Raw genomic sequence first — 9,967 nt, 5'->3', positions numbered from 1 at the left:
TTTTTTTTCTTTCCCCCGCAGAGCTCGCGTCTCCCCCCTTGCATGTGGCTGGAACTGAAAGAAGGGAACAAGCAAAACGGAAAGAAGCGAAAGAAGAGGAGAGACGCGTTACTACAGCAGAGAAGAGAAGAGAAGAGAAGAGAAGAGAAGAGAAGAGAAGAGAAGAGAAGAGAAGAGAAGAGAAGAGAAGAGAAGAGAAGAGAAGAGAAGAGAAGAGAGCAAGCGCCGAGTGAAGGAGAGAAAAGCGCCGCTGATGATGAAATAAGAGGCGCGACGGAGCGCGCGAACCAGCCACTTTTTTCATCACATGTCCAACACACAGCAAGGAACTGTATTTGCACTGGAGAGAGAGAGAGAGAGAGAGAGAGAGAGAGAGAGAGAGAGAGAGAGAGAGAGAGAGGGAGGCAAAAATAGTGGGGGAACGACACAGAGAAGGAAGGAGAGAGAGAGAGAGAGAGAGAGGGTGGAGAGCAGCGAGTGTGGGAGGGGTGGAGAATAAAGAATGACACAGAAATCCACTCCTCTGGCTCTGAGTGCGCGCAGACGCAGTGCACCCACTCACACGCCATGCTATAGCACGCGCACACACACGCACATACACACACACACAGTATGCCGCCTCAGCTATCAACTGGTGCAAAAGGAGTGTGAGGAGGGGGGGGGGGGGCGAGAAAAAAAAGCGAAGCCCACAATCCCTCAAAGTGGAGCGGCGGACTGAAGGACCCCTGAAATATGCAGCAGTCCTGAGAGGCGGTTGAATTATTAACCTTAATCTCTGTACGGTAGAGGAGCCTACACACACGCAGAGCGGCCGCGTGCCCACGTCGCTGCTGCGCCGACCACATACTGTATCGTCCATGCCAAACCTCCTATCTCCTATTTTTCCAACTTTCTGTATACGTTTCTTTTTCTAAGATGTACGGCCTACGTTGTTGTCACAGAAGACCGTCGCAGAAAAGTAGCGAAAGTAGGGCCGATCTACAAGCTCACAGCGCGTCGCAATGCATTGTGAGCATTTAGGTGGGGTATTTTCACTATTTGTACGTGTATAATAATAATAATAATAAAAAACCTGAACGGATTTGGACATACAAGGTTTCCAGCCAACAGCGACAACATTCAGTAAGGAACAGGGACCGGCCCTGCCTGTCTGTCTGCCTGTTAACTCTTTAGGGTAGCCTCAGCACTGCAGAGCACACACACACGCACACACACACACACACACACACACACATGCGCGCACACACGCACACACACACACACACACGTGCACAGACACACACACACACACACACACACACACACACAGTCAAACACACACAACACACACACACACACACACACACACACACACACACACACACAGTACTACAGTAAGTATAGTAAGTACACAGCATGCATGCAACGCAGCACACAGGAACAAAGATAAGCTTCCTGAGCACGTATTTCAGCAACATGCACAACGGAAAACGAAACGAAACATCTGTAAGGAATACGAGCCTCCTGTGTCTCAAACCCGCGGGCCCAACCAACACCTCCCGTGTCTCAAACCCGCGGGCCCAACCAACACCTCCCGTGACTCAATTCTGGACCCAACCAACACCTCGTGGCCCTCGCAGATATTTTGGCAAGAAGTCAGTATGCTGCTGATAACCATTTTGGGTAAGACCTCTGTGTGTTTTCTCCCCTATAGGAAAAAAGAAATGCTGCCACTCCCAGGAGCAAATACGCCTCTGCAAAGTCGCATACAGAAAAATAAAACACCACTTGCTTTGTTCACTTATATCTAAAAGATGGTGCTGACAACCAGATATCATATGATGGTCAGAATTTGGAGAAACACACACACCTCCACCTCCTCTCGCATTCATGCTAGCATTCTCTCTCTCTCTCTCTCTCTCTCTCTCTCTTCCCCCCCCCCCCCCCCCCCCTCTGCATGGCAACCATAATTTGTTTCTTTCCCATTTGTGGCAGATTACTGTAAGGCTATTGTAAAACAACTTCCTGCCTCTTTTGGCCATGGTTCCAAAAAAAAAAAACTGCAAAGGCTGGGCTCCCCTCTCCACACACCCCACACACCCCCTTGCTTCAGCGCAGAGAAAAAAAAAAAAGAGAACAGAACGGAGAGAGAGAAAGAGAAATGGAGAACTGCAAAACTCTGTCCTTTGAGTGGTGGATACAATTTTGGTTTGCGTACGATAAACAAACAAACACGCTAAGAAGTGGGAAGAGGGACTGCACTGCACGCCTAGGATACAGGATAGAGAAGAAAGGTTGAGGTAAAATATATATATATATGCATTTCCTTGCTTTTGTACTGCTTGTAAACTAGTGGAGCTCAGGCTCCGGCACAGATTTGCTGCTAACATGGCCGCTCCTCCCGCGGTTTGCTTCGGGCTGTGCCATACAGTAGGTTTGTGAGCGGTGCTTTCATAGCACAACCACCACCCTGCTCTCTCTCTCACTCACTCACACACACACACACACACACACACACACACACACACACACACACACACACACACACACACACACACACACACACACACACACACGAGCAGTGACTGGCCGCAATATACAGTAACAACTCTTGCCTGCTTCTCTCACTGCACTACATGCTCGACAGGTTCCTATACAAAAAATTACAAATAGTGACACATTAAAAAAAAAGAAAGAACAACACAGAAGGCAATGCACTTGTAGACGCAGAGTTTACAGACATGTACTATATATATATATATATATATATACAGTATATATATATATACATATATATACATATATACACTATAGGCCAACTGCAGAGCTTCAGTATAGGATCCTATTAGATGGAGCACAGCTGCACGTCACTGTCGTCACATCTCGCCACGCGTTTTAACCAATTGAGAAACACATGCTCTTTATTCATGCTTAGGAAAGCTGCTCGGGTAGAATGTGTTACGTTGACTTGAAAAGAGGACCTTATTTTAGTAAAAAGGAAGAAAAAAAACAAGTTCGATAAACACAGGTATAACGCAATGCAGATTTGGTTTCCATTTTGTAACTGTAATTGTGCATGGTGTGCATGTTATTGCACATTGCAAAAAGGTTCACTTGAGGATATGGTATGATTTATAGTGATATGCCAACTTTTACCATGTACTGTACTGTACTGTACATTGCTAAAGCATGTTCAAGCTCATTATAATACTTTACTGTGCATTGCGGTCTTTTTCAAACAAACAAACAGTAGTGTCTATCTTGCACTTTTTAAAGAAAGAAAATAAAGCAAAATGAGTTGAGATGACGTGTTTGTGTGGAGTTCCTTTTTTTTATTTTTTTTTAGGTCAGCTAGTGAGAATACATTTTCTCTTAATTTTGAAATGAGAACTAAACAGCCACGCCGCATCAAAGAGCCTTATTGTGTTAAAGAGAGACAGATGCCTGAAGCTCTCTTCTACGTACGAGTCTAAGGTGGGATTCAGGCTGCTGTGTCTTTGGGGCCAAAATGATAAAACTGCCGAAACAAAATGGCAGACGCAGCCATGTCACTGCAGGGCTCTATAGCCCCATGTCACTGAGATCTGGATTTTAGGTTCACGTTGCTTGGCCATTCATTTAAAGATCATTAATTACAAATAAGAAAAATGTACTTCTCATCTCGTGTTATATTATATGTCCCTATATCATAAACCCACAAAATATAACCCACAGACCACTAATCATATAAAAAGGGTGTAACCAAAATGGTAAAAACAGGAATAAAGCCTACATTATGGTCCAACATAGAGTAATGCACTTGACTTGATGTATCCAAGTAATAGATTGTACTTAAGTACCATGTAAAAAATATATAATATAACATAACACGAGTGAATCACATGTAGTTCTGTTGTAGTCTGCTAACCAACACCTTGTGTTGTATGCAACACAAATTTCAGTGCGAACTGACAATAAAGTATACTATATCATATCATATCATATCATAATAAACACATGATATACTGATATAGATGTATGCACCAGGCGCAACACGCACACCCGCACACACACACACACACACACACACACACACACACACACACACACACACACACACAGTGTATTGTTCCTTTTTGGCGTGCTATCTAGAGCTACAGGAATGGGAGAGGGGAGCATGAGGAATAATATGATGCTGCTGTGCACACTGCAACCAAATTCTGACCAAACCAACTACTGCAGTGGTTCCCAAAGTGGGGGTCCGGGGACCCCTAGGGGTCCTTGAGAGAGTTCCAGGGGGTCCCCAGCTAAATTAAAGTTTGGAACCAAATGGACCCTTATGGGTCTGTAACTCTGAGTGTACAAATGGAACCAAATGGAATTTGGTTCCATTTGTACACTCTCAGAGTTAAACTAACAGTGACTTTACAATATAAATCGGGGGTCACAGAGATAGAAATGCCATTAAATAGGGGCCCGTAGACTAATTAATGTCAAACTCTGGGTCCTTGAAATTAAATGGGTTGAGAATCACTGCTATAGAGCCTCTTATGGGTGAAATTAAATGGGTTGAGAATCACTGCTATAGAGCCTCTTATGGGTGGGTCCTTGTATAGAATCACTGCTATAGAGCCTCTTATGGGTGGGTCCTTGTATAGAATCACTGCTATAGAGCCTCTTATGGGTGGGTCCTTGTATAGAATCACTGCTATAGAGCCTCTTATGGGTGGGTCCTTGGCATACATTTTCAAATGGGGGTCCATGCACGGTCCAAGGTATAGAAACATGCCACACACATACAACATAGATAGAAACAGCTGATATAAGATTCAAGAGGATAACATTTAACCAAACCACTTAAACACTATGCTTCAGCTGACCGGGGGTCACCCATAGGTCCTCTCCCCCCTCTAAAGTCTAAACCAAATCTCTTGACATGCCTGGAATAGGTTCACCTATACGGTACCACCACTACAGGTAAGAGGTTAACCACTTAATCCCCATTTTGTTTAAAACAGCCTATGGGCTCCATCTTGCGCCACCCTTATCCCTAAACTTAATTTGCCATTTTTTTTACTATTTTGAAAGAACATTTTAAAATAGTTCAACTAGCCAATCTACAAGCTTGCAGATCGGCTATTTGAACTATTTTAAAAGGAGATATAGCCCTATATCTATATCTACAAGCTCACAATAAGCTTGTAGATCTGCCATTTCCGCAAGAAAAGGTTTGACGCAATTTAAAAGGTAATTTTATTTTGGTACTGTGTGTGTGTGTGTGTGTGTGTGTGTGTGTGTGTGTGTGTGTGTGTGTGTGTGTGTATATATATAATATATATATATATATATTATACATACATATATATATATATATATATATGTATGTATAATATATATATATACACACACACACACACACACACACACACACACACACACACACACACACACACACACACACACACACACACTTATGTAGGAACCGGGGCCTTTGACCTTTGAGACATTGCTACTTTTGCGTTTTTTAAAGTACTTCAGGACCTGTGCCTAAGCTCCGCACGTGTCCAAACAGCCTCTCCATTACAGGCGAGACCTCTGGGGTCACTCCCTACTGAGCGGGGAACAAAGGCCATGACCCTGGGGTCAAAAGCCTTACACGGGAGGCCTGGCAGCCCCATTGAACGGTCCACTGGTGTTTGCTTTAAGAAGGTAAAGATTACCAACACGTTAACTAATGCCCATTAGGGGGGCTAACCCCGCTCCCCCCAGGGAGGAGGGAGGGTCCCAGGACAGAACATCACGTCTTATTAACACTGTCTGACCTTTGAACCCCGGCCTGTCACCCCGGGCAGCGAACTGTGACCGCCACCGCCACCGCCACTCAGTGTACACTCTCACTCTGTTAGGTGCCCGCACGCACACACACACACACACACACACACACACACACACACACACACACACACACACACACACACACACACACACACACACACACACACACACACACACACACACACACACACACACACACACACACACACACACACACACACACACCATAATTACTAATTAGTTGTGTTGTAGTTGAAATATGATTATTGATTGATTATATTACTAATATTCCTAGCTCTGTTGCAACACATTTAATGCAAATTCTGCCAGGTTTTAAAAAACAACACACACATGCATTCATGTATGCCCGTGCAAATATTATGAGGTGCAAATGACACAATTCAGAAATAGGATCAATCGTCAGTCAAGTTGGTAAAAAAATGAAATAAGGCAAAGCACGTGTTTCCACCAGAGACCATAAGATGGGAGCATGAGAACAAAGTTCTCCATCACAAAATGGAGGATACAAGACATGCGCACTGTTCCTGATCACAGTGCTGTCCAAGTATCTACTGGAGTACTCCAACTTAAGTCAAAGGTTCTGAGTATCTGTACTTGAGTATTTAAATGTGTGCATTCTCATGACTTTCACTCGAACTCTTGAGTCCACACGATTCAAATAATATCTAAAATACTATATTAGTGGAAAAAAGCTGATGTACAGGCTCATAATCTGCTATTTTCAGTATATTATTATTATTATTATTAATAATAATGTATTAATTTATTTGGAGGGGGGCTTACTGGAAATACATTGATATTAAAAACAAAGAAAATATACTTTGTAATTTGGACTTTATTTTAAAGCATGCACTCTTGAATACTCAAGTATTACTAAAAGCAAATACTCCAGTACTTTAACTCACGACGCACAGTTGCAACCTTCATATACAACCTGTATATATATAAATATATATATATATATATATATATATATATATATATATATACTGTACTGATGTTGAGTACTTTGTACACCAATTAAATTATGCAAAGTAAGCAACACACGCATTTTCTACACAAACTATTTAACTAAAATAAATAAATAAAGTATGCAAGCTAACTTACCCCTTCCAACTGAACCTTAACTTTGTTCTCATGCTCCCATCTTATGGTCTCTGGGAGAAACACGTAGAAAAACAAAGGCTTTCTCTTTTTCTTCTTTTACCAACGTGACTGATTGATCCGATTTCTGAATTGTACGTGTCATTTGCACTTATAATATTCGCACGGACATTAAACTGCACGCATATACTACAGCAATGCAATATATATAAATATATATTTTTTTTTGTACAATTAACCAATTGTGGCAAAATGTAGTATTTGCGATTTTAATATGAAGGTACAATATTAGTTGTGTGTATCAATCATTCTTTATGTGAGTGTTTCTTCATGAAACCATTTCCTTACATTCTGCCATTTGATAATTTCTCCCAAGGTCAAGTTAGCCTTGTTTGTAAAATAATATAGTAACCTTCACAGGTAAAACTTTATCTAAACAGGTATGCAATTAATTTGAACATAATGTACATTTGATGAGAGTAATAATTGTAATTTACATTAAATAGTTGTAATTAATTATGGGCTTGTAAAAACTATTACAAAACAAATCAGCTACATTTTCTAGATATTTAACATTTGGATTCATTGTTAGGTTTGAAAACTTGAAATACACAACAGACTTTACTTTACCGTTTATTTATACATCCCTCTCTCTAAAAAAACAATTTAATAAATCAAATTCACACTAAAAACTCATCAATGATTTTATCTTCATAATTAAATTGTATTTATGGACTTTATGGATTTATTTTGAACATTTACAGTTCAAGGAGATGCTACAGTCCTATGACAATACGCATTATGTCAAATGATGATAATTTGTTATGATTAATTATGTTTTACAATTGTAATGCATTGCATTTGTTTTGGACAAAATAATTAATCGCCTGTTTTAACAATTCATATAATTACAGTGGCAAAAATTGAGTAAATTGTTCAGTTTTTTTGGTCTGAGTTCAAAATAATAAGACATTCTGAAAGTAATAAAGTAAACAGTGCTACGACTGTGTGTGTGTGTGTGTGTGTGTGTGTGTGTGTGTGTGTGTGTGTGTGTGTGTGTGTGTGTGTGTGAGCAAACTACATCAAATTTAGTTTTTTTGTTTTAAATGTGCCATTTGATTGATTTATGTGCATTATAAAATGCCGTATAAGCATTTTGATTTGCATTCAAATTGATGAATTGGTTGTGGTGATGGTAATGTGTGCTGCCCAACATAATATTTCACGAGGATAACATCTGAAACTTTTGGTAGTGCATTTTTTCCGGTATTATGGTGTCATAGAATAACGCGCTACAATGTGCTCTTCCAACCTCAACCTGCAAAGTATTGATCCACCAAAAGTATAATCCGACTGCCTGTACAATTTGTTGCCTCCATACCTGAAATATGACAATACAAATCCTCCTTCATTCTTTGAGCAAGTTCAAAGTCATGTTTCTAAAAGAAATACCAGCAGCTTATATGCAGATACTGAACGCAACGCTATACATCAAGCCAACCTCGACATGAAGAACAAAGTAACTATCGCATTATGTTGGTTTTTCACTCACCTTGCTGTTTCCAAACAGGACTCTGGTATGAGAGGAGGAGAAAGAATGGGAGGCAGAGAGAGAGAGAAGGAGAGAATGAAAGAGAGAGAGAGAGTGAGAGAGAGAGAGAGAGAGAGACACACAGAGGGAGGGAGGAGGGAGTCTCTCCAGGGAAAGTGCAGTTAAAAAATCTGGACCCTATTCGATATCACAGCACAGAATAGACAAGTTCTCCAAAGTGGGACGCGCCCTATAACTGTTACTAATGACCGCTTCTGTCATGCCCCGTCAGGGTCCAAACATACATACACACTTGTCAAAATTATCCGTGTTCAATTTACCCTCTGAGAGTACAAAAATGGCACCCAAATGGGGCTATTTTTATACACTCGCAGAGTTAGATACTTGCTTTATATTTTCCAGGACCCCGGGCATGGATGGATGGACGGACAGACAGACAGATGGGCGGCCCGAGTATGCAGCTCCCCAGCAGCACGAGCAACCAGATCCCTGTCGGTCTGGAATAGCAACAAGGTTGATCACCAGTTGAAAAATACACCTGCATTTTTGTGGTTCTCAAAGTGGGGTCCACGAATCCCCGCATGGGTCCTTGATTTCCTTGTTTCAGGTGGTCCCCACCAGATAAAACAGCACTATAGTTAACAGCATCAGAATCGGTTTATAACCACTTAAACCCCCTATATATACATCATGCTCGCTATTCTACAAGCGGTCTGCAAGCTCCACAAGGTGTCAATATTTGACCACCTTTTCTAAAATAAAACTTGAGAATGTGTGAAAAATGTGGAATATTGTTTGGAAACAAAAGTCTCGTATGGGCTTCCCTGGCACAAACACATTTCATTCCAAATGGCTGCAAGACCACATGAAATGTGTTTGTGTATGTGTGTGAGACTGTGAGTATGTATTTACATATCGAGTGTGGTTCTTGTCATAAAAAAAGGGATTAATAAGCACTGGTTTAGGAAATAAGCTGATCGCCTACTATCTGCCTGAGCAGGTAAAGGTCAGGTATAAGTGATTATAGTAAGTAATAATTAGTTAGTAATAGTTTAGTAATAATTTTCCTCATTAGGCTACATTTAAAAATTCAGACAGCTCTATGAATTGTGCAAAAAGAGTCATTATTGGGATTGGTAAATTACGCAAATTATTGCATGCAATCCATTCTTGTGTATTTGTTTTGATGATTGATTCAGTATACTGTTCATTTTCATTGTAGCAACAATATGAGAACATATTAAATAAATGCACTTAAATATATATATAAAATTATTATTTCTTTTTGTCACAAAATCAGCCTTCAGTTTCACAAAACTATTTTATGTTTACAGAGATGAGCAAAAACAATCACACAATAATAAGTAGGCCTACAAACACCAATTTCCTTCTCTAAAGTTCATTGAAATATTCATTTTAAAATTCACCAATAATTGATACAGACGTCCTACACATTGTCCAATGATCGCCAAAGATATTTCATTACATTATATTCAA

At 40.5% G+C, this 9,967-nt stretch overlaps 1 long non-coding RNA gene across 1 annotated transcript; it reads left to right on the top strand.

Moving 5' to 3' along the window:
- Nucleotides 1–1,985: 1,985 nt before the first annotated feature.
- Nucleotides 1,986–9,733, top strand: LOC308314853. The gene is made up of 2 exons (XR_013963994.1): nucleotides 1,986–2,279; nucleotides 8,873–9,733. It is a non-coding gene; the product is annotated as an uncharacterized lncRNA (long non-coding RNA).
- Nucleotides 9,734–9,967: the final 234 nt, after the last annotated feature.

The sequence above is a fragment of the Protomyctophum bolini genome, assembly GCF_963924005.1.
Source record: "Protomyctophum bolini genome assembly, chromosome: 4".
Lineage (NCBI taxonomy): Eukaryota > Metazoa > Chordata > Actinopteri > Myctophiformes > Myctophidae > Protomyctophum > Protomyctophum bolini.
Note: the sequence above shows the minus strand (reverse complement) of the source record. Positions and strands in the feature narration are given on the sequence as shown.